Below are 14,857 nucleotides of genomic sequence, written 5' to 3'. Positions count from 1 at the left end.
AAAAAAGACATAGACAAACTGGAGCAAGTTCAGAGAAGAGCGACCAGAATGGTGACTGGTCTGCAAACCATGTCCTATGAGGAACGGTTGCAGGATTTGGGAATGTTTAGCTTGCAAAAAAGAAGACTGAGAGGAGACTTAATAGCTGTCTACAAATATGTCAAGGGCTGTCACATTGTAGAAGGATCATCTTTATTCTCATTTGCACAAGGAAAGACTAGAAGCAATGGGATGAAACTAAATGGGAGGAGACACAGATTAGATATTAGAAAAAACTTTTTGACAGTTAGGGTGATTAATGAGTGGAACAGGCTGCCACGAGAGGTGGTGAGTTCCCCTTCAATGGACGTCTTCAAACAGAGGCTGGACAGACATCTGTCTGAGATGATCTAGTGAATCCTGCTTTGAGCAGGGGGTTGGACCAGATGACCCAGGAGGTCCCTTCCAACTCTACCATTCTATGATTCTATGATTCTAAGTCACCAGGCCCAGATGGCATACACCCCCGGGTACTAAAAGAATTAAGTAATGTGATAGACAGACCGCTGTATCTTATATTCAAGCACTCTTTATGGACAGGGACTGTCGCACTAGACTGGCGCCAAGCAAATGTGGTACCAATATTCAAAAAGGGGTCTAAAAGTGACCCTGGGAACTATAGACCAGTAAGCTTAACGTCTGTTGTGGGTAAATTGTTTGAAGGATTTCTTAGAGATGCTATTGTAGAATATCTTAATGATAATAACTGTCTAACTCCATATCAACATGGATTCATGAGGGATCGCTCCTGCGAAACAAACCTGATGGCCTTCTACGAGGAGGTGAGCTCACAGCTGGATCGGGGAGAGTCGGTGGATGTTGTATACCTTGACTTCTCCAAAGCGTTTGATACTGTGCCACACAAAAGGTTGGTATATAAAATGAGAATGCTTGGTCTGGGGGATAATGTGTGCAAGTGGGTAAATAGCTGGCTGAGTGATAGAAAGCAGAGGGTGGTTATCAATGGAGTAAGCTCAGGGTGTGTCAGGGTTACTAGCGGGGTGCCTCAAGGGTCTGTCTTGGGCCCTATATTATTTAATATATTTATTAATGATCTAGTGGAAGGGTTGCATAGTAAAATAGCAATATTTGCAGATGATACTAAACTTTGTAAAGTAGTTAATACAGATGAGGATAGGGCACAGCTACAGGAGGATTTAGATAAATTGGGGAGTTGGGCCAAAAAATGGCAAATGGGGTTCAATGCCGATAAATGTAAGGTCATGCACATGGGAAAGAAAAACAGCAGTCACCCATACATATTAAATGGGAAACCGTTGGGGAAATCTGACATGGAGAAGGACCTGGGCGTCTTGGTTAATAGCAAATTAAATTGGAGTGCCCAGTGTCAGGCAGCAGCTGCGAAGGCAAACAGAGTCATGGCATGCATCAGAAGAGGAATAGGGGCATATGATGAGAAAATTGTTCTTCCTCTGTATAAAGCGCTGGTAAGGCCGCACTTAGAATATTGTGCACAGTTCTGGGCTCCGGTGCTCAGGAAAGACATATTGGAGCTAGAGGGGTACAAAGGAGGGCGACTAAGGTAATAAAGGGAATGGAGGGACTCGAATACCCAGAGAGGTTGTCAAAATTAGGCCTATTTACGTTGGAAAAAAGAAGACTTAGGGGAGACCTCATAAACATGTATAAATACATCAGGGGGCAGTACAGAGATCTCGCCCATGACCTGTTTATACCAAGGATGGTGACAAAGACGAGGGGGCACATAGGCGTCTGGAGGAAAGGAGGTTCCTGCACCAGCATAGAAGGGGATTCTTTACGGTCAGAGCCGTGAGACTCTGGAACTCTCTGGGAGAGGAAGTGGTGATGTCCAACTCACTTAATGAGTTCAAGAGAGGCCTGGACGCCTTTCTTGAGAACAATAAAATTACATCTTATGCTCGGTGATCGTTAATTAATCCAGGGATTTAATCTGACTGCCAGATTGGTGTCGGGAAGTGAATTTTTCCTCAATGATGTAAATTGGCCTATACCGCATGTTTTTTTTTTTGCCTTCCCCTGGATCAACGCTGCGGAATAGCTGCAGTGCACAAGAAATAGGCTGAACTGGATGGACGCTTGTCTTTTTTCGGCCTTATAAACTATGCAACTATGTAACTATGACATGTGTACAAATATGTTAACGCTGGAACTGCTAACATGTCCACATATCCTTCAATGGGAGTAATCATTTTAAATCTGGTCAATATTCAGGACAAAAAACAATCTATGGTGGTACTCAGCTAATATGAAGAATAGTGTTGCACATATGGAAAAGAGATAAAGTTTAAAATAGCAGCACTAACCATTGCTACTATAAAATGGCAACTTTTATTAGGGAAACTTGTACAGGGCACATGAGCAGGAAGAAGCATGCTTTACACTAAACAGCTGTCGCTCATCTCTGTTCCTCTAGGTCTACGCCTTGCACAGGTTTCCCTAAAAAAGTTGCCATTTTAAAGTACCAATGTTAAGTGCCACTATTTTCAACCTTATGTCTTGTCCACAAGTGCAAAAAAAATGGGTCAGAAGAGAAAACACGATTCCTGGCTTTAACATTGGAATATTTTAATAGATGAAATAAAACCATAAGTAATCTTTCTAATACAATCATAGATGATGACTGTCTTTCACTACTTTCAAAAGGAATAAATTAATGGTTGCCTGAGAATTTCGATATTGTGGATTTCAAAATAGATTTCTTCATAGCTGTATGGAAACTAAATTGATATAAAATGTTACATAAAAAGTGAAAAGGGATCCTAATTAAAAGAAGGTGAATTTCTAACTATTGTGGGCCCTTCGGGATTCTGTATTCCTGCCAGCTTTGAAGAAAATGAAAGGAATTGTGTAGGTTTGCTAGCAAGTTTAGCTTCTAATTTAATGATTAAAAATAATTTTTAGAAATGTTTTTTTCAAATACGTGAAATATTGCTAAAAAAATAAATAAAGTCCAGAATACATCAAATATATAACAGAGTGGAACAGGGCACCAAGGCATTTAGCCACGTCAACGGTGCACAGAACACCTTCATTTGCACATTAAAATAAAGACTTATTTGTGGACAACAGAGGAACAGATTTAAAAACTAAAAGAACAATTTTTATTGTTGAATCACCTCCTACAAGGCAATGTGGTTAGTTTAAAGCAGGGGTGGGGAACCTTGGGCCCGTGGGCCATTTGCGGCCAAAGCTGTCATTTGTCCCAGCAGATTCCTAATGTCCCGTTGTGCTTGGGCTGTAAGCCCAAGTTTTTCTTGTCGCCGTCCCTTTAATTCATCCTTAGAGTGCGAGCACACAGTGTTCATTACTGAACGCTATGGAGCACACAAGGCTGGATTATGTCCTGACAATGGTTCCAGGACATTCTTTGAAGGCGAAGTTAGTGCGCTCTGGTTCTGCTCCTTGTGATGTAATGACACTAGTCTCAGTGTCGCCTATGTGATGTATGGACACCAGCCTATGCTATGTATACAGCAGTCTGTGTATTTTATGTGAGATCTAAGCAGTGCCTCATATGTCATGTATATACAGCAGTTGGTGTCTCCTATATGACATAAACAGCAGTCTCAATGTATCCTTTGTGATGCATATTCAGCATTCTCGTTATCTCCTATAAAATGTATTTCAGTTTTGCAATTAAGATAAACTAGGAGACATTCTTAAATGCAACTATCATAAATGACAGCAGGATATCTACTCCTATTCACAACATCCTTCAGTATGGCTTCCTGATGAACCAGTACCATAAGAGGAAACGCGTCGAGGCGCATAATGTGGACAGCTAAGTGTTCTGACACATGTATCTTATACTATATTTGAAGGAATTTGGCTTGCCTCTTTAACATTTGGACATCTACAGATGCATCTCACTAAATTAGAATATCATCAAAAAGTTAATTTATTTCAGTTCTTCAATACAAAAAGTGAAACTCATATTATATAGAGTCATAACAAACAGAGTGATCTATTTCAAATCTTTATTTCTGTTAATGTTGATGATTATGGCTTACAGCCAATGAAAACACAAAAGTCATTATCTCAGTAAATTAGAATACTTTATAACAACAGCTTGAAAAATGTTTTTAAAATCCGAAATGTTGGCCTACTGAGATGTATGTTCAGTAAATGCACTCAATACTTGGTCAGGGCTCCTTTTGCATCAATTACTGCATCAATGTGGCGTGGCATGGAGGCATCAGCCTGTGGCACTGCTGAGGTGTTATGGAAGCCCAGGTTGCTTTGATAGCAGCCTTCAGCTCGTCTGTATTGTTGGGTCTGGTGTCTCATCTTCCTCTTGACGATACCCCATAGATTCTCTTTGGGGCTAAGGTCAGGCGAGTTTGCTGGCCAATCATACACAGTGATACTGTTGTTTGTAAACCAGGTATTGGTGCTTTTGTCAGTGTGGACAGGTGCCAAGTCCTGCTGGAGAATGAAATTTCCATCTCCAAAAAGCTTGCCGGCAGAGGGAAGCATGAAGTAACAGAAATAAACACCTGAAATAGGTCACTTTGTATTGAAGAACTAAAATAAATTAACTTTTTGATGATATTCTAAGTTAGTGAGATGCACCTGTATCTTCATAGGATGCAAATTATGTATACACATTGTATGATTTAAGGACTGTTGCTCTTTTTGATTTGTTCTGACATATGGGGTAATTATTATTATTTAGGATGGATTGTCCAAATCACGTTTATTTGCATAAATTATCCAACTATTAATGCACTTGGAACGGTTATAGTTGTCTTCTAACTAGAAATAAGTCTGGATCTATTGGTTTTAAGGCTATATCAGTGGCCCTATTTATATACCATTAATTTCCTAGTTACAAGTATGCTAGGTCATCCTATAGAGTCAGTCACCGTTGAGCGGAGGAGCCATTTTGTGGATTCTTAGGGTGCTAACCTCCTCGGCATAGGCCGGGATTGGATCTAGGGAAAGAGTATGGAGTCTTGTAGGTTGTTGACTAACCTTCTGCCTGCACCCTTTTACCTTTAGATGTACGTGGATGATACATCAATATTATAGATTATTTTCTATTCTTTATCTATATTTGGGATGATTACCAGTTTGGCTTTAGTATATGTAAGGACTGATATTTTTGTGTGTGTCTTTGTGGGCATTTTAATGAACAGTCAATAAAACTGTGCTTTTAGGGGAATTTATGATAGTCTCTTATAAAATATATACAGCAGTCTCTGTGTTTGCTATGTGATGTATACAGCAATCTCAATGTATCCAGCAATCTCAATGTATCCTATGAGATGTGTATACAGTAGTCTCAATGTTTTATGTGTGATGTATACAGCAGAGTCTCAGTATGGTTCTACTCCTTCATTGGAGTCCAGCTGTATTTAATTAAACCGATAGGACTTGATTTGGAAAGGCACACACCTGTCTATATAAGAACTTACAGCTCACAGTGCATGTCAGACAAAATGAGAATAATGAGCCCAAAGGAACTCCCCAAGGAGCTCAGAGACAGAACTGTGGCAAGGCACAGATCTGGTCAAGGTTATAAAAGAATTTCTGCATTACTCAAGGTTCCTAAGAGCACAGTGGCCTCCATAATCCTTAAATGGAAGAAGTTTGGGACCATCAGAAGTCTTCCTAGACCTGGCCGTCCAGCCAAACTGAGCAATCGTGGAAGAAGAGCCTTGGTGAGAGAGGTCAAGAAGAACGCTAAGATCACTGTGGCTGAGCTCCAGAGATGCAGTAGGGAGATGGGAGAAAGTTCCACAAAGTCAACTATCACTGCAACCCTTCACCAGTCGAGCGTTTATGGCAGAGTGGTCCGACAGAAGCCTCTCCTCAGTGCAAGACATATGAAAGCCTGCATAGAGTTTGCTCAAAAACACATGAAGGACTCCCAGACTATGAGAAATAAGATTCTCTGGTCTGATGAGACGAAGATAGAACTTGGTGATAATTCTAAGCGGTATGTGTGGAGAACACCAGGCACTGATCATTACCTGCCCAATACAATCCCAACAGTAAAACATGGAGGTGGCAGCATCATGCTATGATGGTGCTTTTCAGCTGCAGGGACAGGACGACTGTTTGCAATTGAAGGAAACATGAATGCAGCCAAGTACAGAGATATCCTGGATGAAAACCTCTTCCAGAGTGCTCTGGACCTCAGACTTGGCCGAAGGTTCACCTTCCAACAAGACAGTGGCCCTAAGCACACAGCTAAAATAACAAAGGAGTGGCTTCAGAACAACTCTGTGACCATTCTTGAGCCTTGACCTAAACCCAATTGAGCATCTCTGGAGAGACCTGAAACTGGATGTCCACCAACGTTCACCATCCAACCTGACGGAACTGGAGAGGATCTGCAAGGAAGAATTCCAGAGGATCCCCAAATCCAGGTGTGAAAAACTTGTTGCAGCATTCCCAAAAAGACTCATGTCTGTACTAGCTCAAAATAGTGCTTCTACTCAATACTGAGCAAAGGGTCTGAAAACTTATGACCATGTGATATTTCAGTTTTTCTTTTTTAATAAATTTTCAAAACTTTCTACATTTCTGTTTTTCTCAGTCAAGATGGGGTGGAGAGTGTAATTTAATGAGAAAATAAAGAAATGTTTAGAATTTACCAAATGGCTGCAATGAAACAAAGAGTGAAAAATTTAAATGGGTCTGAAAACTTTCAGTACCCACTGTATACAGCAGACCTATACATATACCTATTTTCTATAAACAATACATGAGCAGTGATGAATTCCCTACTTTGAGGAAGCTTGCACTGTAAAATGCATCTGTGTTTCTGAACAACTTACTGCTTTGACGAGTTCTTTTCAAAACTTATCTTCACAAACAGTTCATGCTCTCCAGACTGACCAATGCAAACCCAAGAAAGCAACATCAGTGCCTCCTACCATCACACACCTCACCAATAAAAAGCAGTTCCAGCCATTGCATTAGTTGTGCGTTAATTAAATGTTTGACTAAACATAGTAAGCTAATTTTTAAGTTGATAATTTAATATAGCCAAAAAAATAAAGATTATTATTATGGCAAGCAAATTAAGTTATAACTATCCAAATGGCCCTTGGCAGAAAAAAAGTTGCACATCCCTGGTATAAAATGTAAATTTGGGATAACAAACTTTCTTAGATGTTATTCTATGTATGACCTTACGCTTTGTTTTTATATCATGTATGTTAATTTATTAAGCGCCCTGATGCCAACATGCAAAGCTAGGGAAAAGCATTAGATGATAAACAGCCAGTATTCATTATACACCTTGCTATTCTCCCTTGTGAAAATGGATTTAGATTTATGGATTAAGAAATAAAGGAATGCTTAATACTGTTTGGTGAGTGCCACATTTTTTTCCTTCTATTTATTGGTGGATTGGACTATTTGTCTTGAATACTGAACACAACCGTTACTGGTATTTATAGTAATATTAGACCAGGCTTTGCATATTCTAATACACAGTAGAGAGCATTGCCGACAATGTTTATTTAAAAAATATATCTATTAAAATATAAAAAAGGTATAAGTATTTAATATCTCTATAACCCTGGTAAAATAAACTTTGGATACAAGTGAAAGGTGTAAATAAAAAGAGAGGATTTTTTTTTAGATTTCAACATTTATGAAAACAATTATAAATTAAAACCTAACTTGTCTAAAGTCCATGACTTCCAGACTGCATAAAAAAAGTGTTTATCTTATAATCTTCTTCTAGGACCAGGTCTAGCTTAGGAATGACTGTCTAAATAATCCAACTAAGTGAATAAAGGCTTACAACCTTTCCTTTTGTCACATTCCTAGATTAATAACCTCTTTGTAGAATGGATTCATTAATATCTGTCCGGAAATGCTCCAGTAAACACCAATATCAATAAATCTGCAAACTATATATTCACACAAAGTTCAGCACACAAAATTGATGCATCCGTAGCTTGCAGAAGGTGCTGTTACTTGGACCTGTTTTGGCAAGTTTCTATCTTTATAAAAGCCTCAATGATAGGTAGGCTTTTTCTACAACTCCCATAGACTCGAATGGTGAGAGAGAGGTGAACCAGTCAGACTTTGTGTAAAAGCTGCCACTAGGCTCCACAGCCTGTAGATCTCCACTGTCCTGACAAGTGAGGATTGCAGCTGTTTCCCACCTGTCAAGACATTAGTAGATAAGATGGGAAAACACATATAAAGGGTTTGTCAGGAATTAGCATATTGATACTCTGACTGTTGTTTAGCTTCTATTCAAATTAATGGAAGATAAACTAGAGTACTAGGCAGCAGACACTAAGCAATGTTCGGGGCTCTTGTGTTTTGGAACGTCCATGCCGATGCAGATTCCAGCTGATCGGTGGGTGGTGTATAGGTCTGCAGTATGTCAATCCCAGACAACACATAATAATCTGTTCTCTATACTCTTCCTGGTAACTTAGGCGCTTATCAATTTTCACTTTTTAAAAAAAAAAAAAAAAAAAGACAAAATGAACAAAACTTTCCAGATCCACATGGATCTTTAGCATTTTGCAAGCTTTTAATTGACTTTGGACCACTCAAGATTTGGAAAAAAAAAAGACTTTTCAATACTTGTCTGACTATTAAATCATGTTTTTACAGCTGCCAAAATACTCAGAAACTCGCAGCAAAACAATGGTGTTAGAGGGGAAAAAAGAGCAGAACAAACTTTTTATGACAAGTAAATTAAAAACAACAGGGCTGAAAATACAAAACTGCAATTTAGATAAAACAGCAGATGAATACATAAAAATGTTCTTCTAAAATAACATTCTCCAAAGTTAATCATGAAGAATCTTATTTACAGCAATCCAGTATCAAAATACTCTCTTTAAAGGGAATATATGATATGTAAGCGTTAATTTCTAAAACAAGATAAAGTTTATTGTGTTAACATTTATTTAAAAAAAATAATTCTGCAGCCACTGGGGCGTAAGTATCCAAGCACGGTACTTACACGCCGCAAATACATTAGCAAATGCCATGTCATATTTTGGGTCACTCCATGACAAGTGAACCAATGAATTTTTGCTCTATATTTTTAATGCTTTTGAGATTTTGTTTTCTGGCAATAGTGTGTTAGAGAATGCAAAATGAGAAGAAAATAATAATAAAAATATATATATATAATGCTCAAAAAAATAAAGGGAACACTCAAGTAACACATCCTAGATCTGAATGAATGAAATATTCTCATTGAATACTTTGCTCTGTACAAAGTTGAAAGTGCTGACAACAAAATCACACAAAAATCATCAATGGAAATCAAATTTATTAACCAATGGAGGCCTGGATTTGGAGTCACCCCCAAAATTAAAGTGGAAAAACACACTACAGACTGATCCAACTTTGATGTAATGTCCTTAAAACAAGTCAAAATGAGGTTCAGTATTGTGTGTGGCCTCCACGTGCCTGTATACAGTATATACATATACATACACTGCTCAAAAAAATAAAGGGAACACTTAAACAACAGAATATAACACCAAGTAAATCAAACTTCTGTGAAATCAAACTGTTCACTCAGGAAACAACACTGATTGACAATCAATTTCACATGCTGTTGTGCAAATGGAATAGACAATAGATGGAAATTATTGGCAATTATCAAGACACACTCAATAAAAGGAGTGGTTCTGCAGATGGGGACCACAGACCACATCTCAGTACCAATGCTTTCTGGCTGATGTTTTGGTCACTTTTGAATGTTGGTTGTGCTTTCACACTCGTGGTAGCATGAGACTAACTCTACAACCCACAGAAGTTGCTCAGGTAGTGCAGCTCATCCAGGATGGCACATCAACGCGAGCTGTGGAAAGGTTTGCTGTGTCTGTCAGCGTAGTGTCCAGAGGCTGGAGGCGCTACCAGGAGACAGGCCAGTACACCAGGAGATGTGGAGGGGGCCGTAGAAGGGCAACAACCCAGCAGCAGGACCGCTACCTCCGCCTTTGTGCAAGGAGGAACAGAAGGAGCACTGCCAGAGCCCTGCAAAATGACCTCCAGCAGGCCACAAATGTGCATGTGTTTGCACAAATGGTTAGAAACCGACTCCATGAGGGTGGTATGAGGGCCCGACGTCCACAGACTGGGGTTGTGCTCGCAGCCCAACACCGTGCAGGACGCTTGGCATTTGCCACAGAACACCAGGATTGGCAAAGTCGCCACTAGTGCCCTGTGCTCTTCACAGATGAAAGCAGGTTCACACTGAGCACATGTGACAGACGTGACAGAGTCTGGAGATGCTGTGGAGAGCGATCTACTGCCTGCAACATCCTTCAGCATGATGGGTTTGGAAGTGGGTCAGTAATAGTGTGGGTTGGCATTTCTTTAGAGGGTCGCACAGCCCTCCATGTGCTCGCCAGAGGTAGCTTGACTGCCATTAGGTACCGAGATGAGATCCTCAGACCCCTTGTGAGACCATATGCTTGTGCGATTGGCCCTGGGTTCCTCCTAATGCAGGACAATGCCAGACCTCATGTCGCTGGAGTGTGTCAGCAGTTCCTGCAAGATGAAGGCATTGAAGCTATGGACTGGCCCGCCCGTTCCCCAGACCTGAATCCGATTGAGCACATCTGGGACATCATGTCTCGCTCCATCCACCAACGTCACGTTGCACCACAGACTGGCCAGGAGTTGGCGGATGCTTTAGTCCAGGTGTGGGAGGAGATCCCGGAGGAGACCATCCACAACCTCATCAGGAGCAAGCCCAGGCGTTGTAGGGACGTCAAACAGGCACGTGGAGGCCACACACAATACTAAGCTTCATTTTGACTTGTTTTAAGGACATTACATCAAAGTTGGATCAGCCTGTAGCGTGTTTTTCCACTTTAATTTTGGGGGTGACTCCAAATCCAGGCCTCCATTGGTTAATACATTTGATTTCCATTGGTGATTTTTGTGTGATTTTGTTGTCAGCACATTCAACTTTGTACAGAACAAAGTATTCAATGAGAATATTTCATTCATTCAGATCTAGGATGTGTTATTTGAGTGTTCCCTTTATTTTTTTAAGCAGTGTATATACAGTATACGAGGGTCAGTCAATAAGTAAAGCCTCCTATTTTTTTTCTCCTTAAATAAGGTAGTTATGTTAAATATTCGAATTTGGCACAAATCCTCAAACCTTCTTCTCCAATCCACAGCAATTGCAACTTCCTGCACCAACAGGTGGCAGGACTGTATCTGTTTGCAAAATGGCTGACATCGATGTTCATATTAGACAACGTTCTGTGATTGAATTCTTGCATGCAGAAGGTGAAACGCCCATTCGAATTCATGAGAGACTGAAAAATGTGTACGGTGATGCAACAGTGGATGTCAGTACAGTTAGACGATGGGTTCATCGCTGTAACACAGCTGAAGGGCCATCACCGTTGGCTGACAAAATGCGGAGTGGCAGGCCAGTAACCGCAGTGACTCCAAGCAACATTCAGCGAGTCGATGACATCATTCGTGGTGACCGCCGGGTGACTGCAGATGAATTGTGTGGCATTATCTGCCTCAGTAAAGGCAGTGTGATGAAAATTATTGGACAACTGGGATACAGAAAAGTTTGTGCACGGTGGGTCCCAAGAATGCTTTTTACCATGCTGGAATACATGCCCTTGTTAAACGGTGGACCAAGACTGTGGAAATGGATGGTGATTATATTGAAAAGTGACAAATTAATCGTTAATGTTGTGGTTTTCAACCTATGTAATTGCATTGGAATTTCTTGCTAATTAAAAGGAGAAAAAAAATAGGAGGCATTACTTATTGACTGACCCTCGTATATACAGTACAGACCAAAAGTTTGGACACACCTTCTCATTTAAAGATTTTTCTGTATTTTCATGACTATGAAAATTGTACATTCACACTGAAGGCATCCAAACTATGAATTAACACATGTGGAATTATATACTTGACAAAAAAGTGTGAAACAACTGAAAATATGTCTTATATTCTAGGTTCTTCAAAGTAACCACCTTTTGCTTTGATGACTGCTTTGCACACTCTTGGCATTCTCTTGATGAGCTTCAAGAGGCAGTTACCGGAAATGGTCTTCCAACAATCTTGAAGGAGTTCCCAGAGATGCTTAGCACTTGTTGGCCCTTTTGCCTTCACTCTGCGGTCCAGCCCACCCCAAACCATCTCGATTGTGTTGTGATCTGCTACAAGCACTAAGGAAAGACAGGAGATCTGTCCCTACAATAGAACTAAGCTAGATCCCTACGATGTAACGGGGAACCTGATCCTGCGATCAGACCCACTAAAGTCCTCAGCTAGTCTGAACGAAGACCTATAGATGTGAGGGAGGGATCCCTACAAGAACTAGGGACTGGGAGAAAGATGGACACCTCCTAGCAGAAATTGTAGCAGTAAAAGACAAACAAACAACATAGAACATAGATGTCAAAAGACCTAGCTAAACTGACTGAGAAAGGTAACAAAGCACCTGGCTAGCTTAAGAGTAGAAATTACAATGAAGTCCAGCAAGGCCAGAAGGGCGGGCAGGATAAAATAGGCAAAAACGGTCATGTGACCAGCATAATAGAAAAAACCTAACAGGAGAGTTCTAACAGTACCCCCTCTTCTATGAGGATCCTCCGGATCCCCTAGGCCCAGGCTTATCAGGAAACCTCTTGTGAAACGCTCTAACAAGTCTGGAAGCAGAAACATCATCTGCCCTCACCCATGAGTTATCCTCATGGGTGAGGACATGCAAAAACAAAAACCAAAAAAATTAGTGATCAATATAGCCACCTTTCTTTATGATGACACTCAACAGCCTTCCATTCATAGATTCTGTCAGTTGCTTGATCTGTTTTCGATCAACATTGCGTGCAGCAGCCACCACAGCCTCCCAGACACTGTTCCGAGAGGTGTACTGTTTTCCCTCCCTGTAGATCTCACATTTTATGATGGACCACAGGTTCTTTAAGGGGTTCAGATCAGGTGAACAAGGGGGCCATGTCATTATTTTTCTTCTTTTAGACCTTTACTGGCCAGCCACGCTGTGGAGTAGTTGGATGCATGTGATGGAGCATTGTCCTGCATGAAAATCATGTTTTTCTTGAACGATACCGACTTCTTCCTGTACCACTGCTTGAAGAAGTTGTCTTCCAGAAACTGGCAGTAGGTCTGGGAGTTGAGCTTCACTCCATCCTCAACCCGAAAAAGTCCCACAAGTTCATCTTTGATGATACCAGCCCATACCAGCACCCCACCTCCACCTTGCTGGCGTCTGAGTCAGAGTGGAGCTCTCTGCCCTTTACTGATCCAGCCTCTGGCCCATCCATCTGGCCCATCAAGAGTCACTCTCATTTCATCAGTCCATAAAACCTTTGAAAAATCAGTCTTAAGATATTTCTTGGCCCATTCTGGACATTTTATCTTAAGTTTCTTGTTCAAAGGCGGTCGTTTTTCAGCCTTCCTTACCTTGGCCATGTCCCTGAGTATGGCACACCTTGTGCTTTTTGATACTCGAGAAACATTGCAGCTCTGAAATATGGCAAAACTGGTGGCGAATGGTATCTTGGCAGCTTCACGCTTGATTTTCCTCAATTCATGGGCAGTTATTTTGCGCCTTTTTGGCCAACACGCTTCTTGCGACCCTGTTGGCTATTTGCCATGAAACGCTTGATTGTTCGGTGCTTCAAAAGTTTGGAAATTTCAAGACTGCTGCATCCCTCTGCAAGACATCTCACAATTTTGGACTTTTCAGAGCCTGTCAAATCTCTCTTCTGACCCATTTTGCCAAAGGAAAGGAAGCTGCCTAATAATTAAGCACACCTTATATAGGGTGTTGATGTCATTAGTCAACACCCCTCCTCATTACAGAGATGCACATCACCAGATTTACTTAATTGGTAGTTGGCTCTCAAGCCTAAGCAGCTTGGAGTAGGACAACATGTATAAAAAGTATCATGTGATCAAAATACTCATTTGCCTAATAATTCTGCACACAGTGTATGTACTATTTATTTATTCCATGAAGGCAAAGGCATCACTCCTCCAATCTTCAATAAGAAATATGGTGGTTTATTGACAAATAATCATAGTGGCAGTGGCCACTAGTTTCTTATTGAAGATTGGAGTGCTTCCTTTGTCTTCATGGAACACTATTTTGGTTGTGCTTGTTAGGTACCCACTGCTTTATCCAGCTTACTTGTGCTGCACAGTTTACTGTGTATTTGTGTATATATTTATTTTTTTATTAAATTTAAAAGTTTAGAAAAAATACAAATTTCTGCATTGCATGCTGTGAAGACACGGGGTCTTCCATTGGCTTAACACTACACAGACAACACAGGGTGTGGGGAAAACAGTGTGACAATACTTTATTGAACCAAAAGCGGACAATAAACACATAGAACAGTCCCAGCAAGTACCCAAGATGGTGCAACATTACACAGTCCTTACCCTTCCGCTGGCCAGCTGAGAATAGAGTAGCTGCGATTTCGGGGCTTCCAGGGCCGACTACCTCCACCAGTGGCACCCCGCTTTTGGCGGGTCCCCAAAGAGAGAAGGTAACGACAAGCTTAGGAAACTAGCCAAGAGCAGTGAAGTCTGTGGCCAGGTGATCTGATTGTCCCAACCTGGATTCTTCAAAACGTCTCTTAGGGTTCAGAAATGGTCAATGGAGCCAATCTGTATTCCTCCAGCTGAGGCCGAAGTCCCCTAAGCGGACATCCTGTACAATGACCCAGAATAGAGGCAGAGACCCCGTTTCATAGATCAGTTGTCCCTGCAGCCATCATTCACAAGTCGAGGGTCAGGAATGAAGGTGGAAGGGGCTCATGACTCATTGTTTGAGCATTTAATAAACTTGCATGGTTTGGTA

The 14,857-nt window shown here is 40.9% G+C and overlaps 1 protein-coding gene across 2 annotated transcripts in view; it reads right to left on the bottom strand.

Annotated features, from left to right (window-relative positions):
* The window catches only part of GALK2 (galactokinase 2), a 430,984-nt gene that overhangs the window by 324,601 nt on the left and 91,526 nt on the right, over nucleotides 1–14,857 (bottom strand). The window lies entirely within an intron of this gene.

This window comes from Phyllobates terribilis, unplaced genomic scaffold (assembly GCF_046119375.1).
Source record: "Phyllobates terribilis strain yellow unplaced genomic scaffold, ASM4611937v1 Scaffold_11__3_contigs__length_659146591, whole genome shotgun sequence".
Classification (NCBI taxonomy): domain Eukaryota; kingdom Metazoa; phylum Chordata; class Amphibia; order Anura; family Dendrobatidae; genus Phyllobates; species Phyllobates terribilis.
The sequence above is the reverse complement of the archived record's forward strand: the minus strand, read 5'-3'. Positions and strand labels throughout refer to the sequence as shown.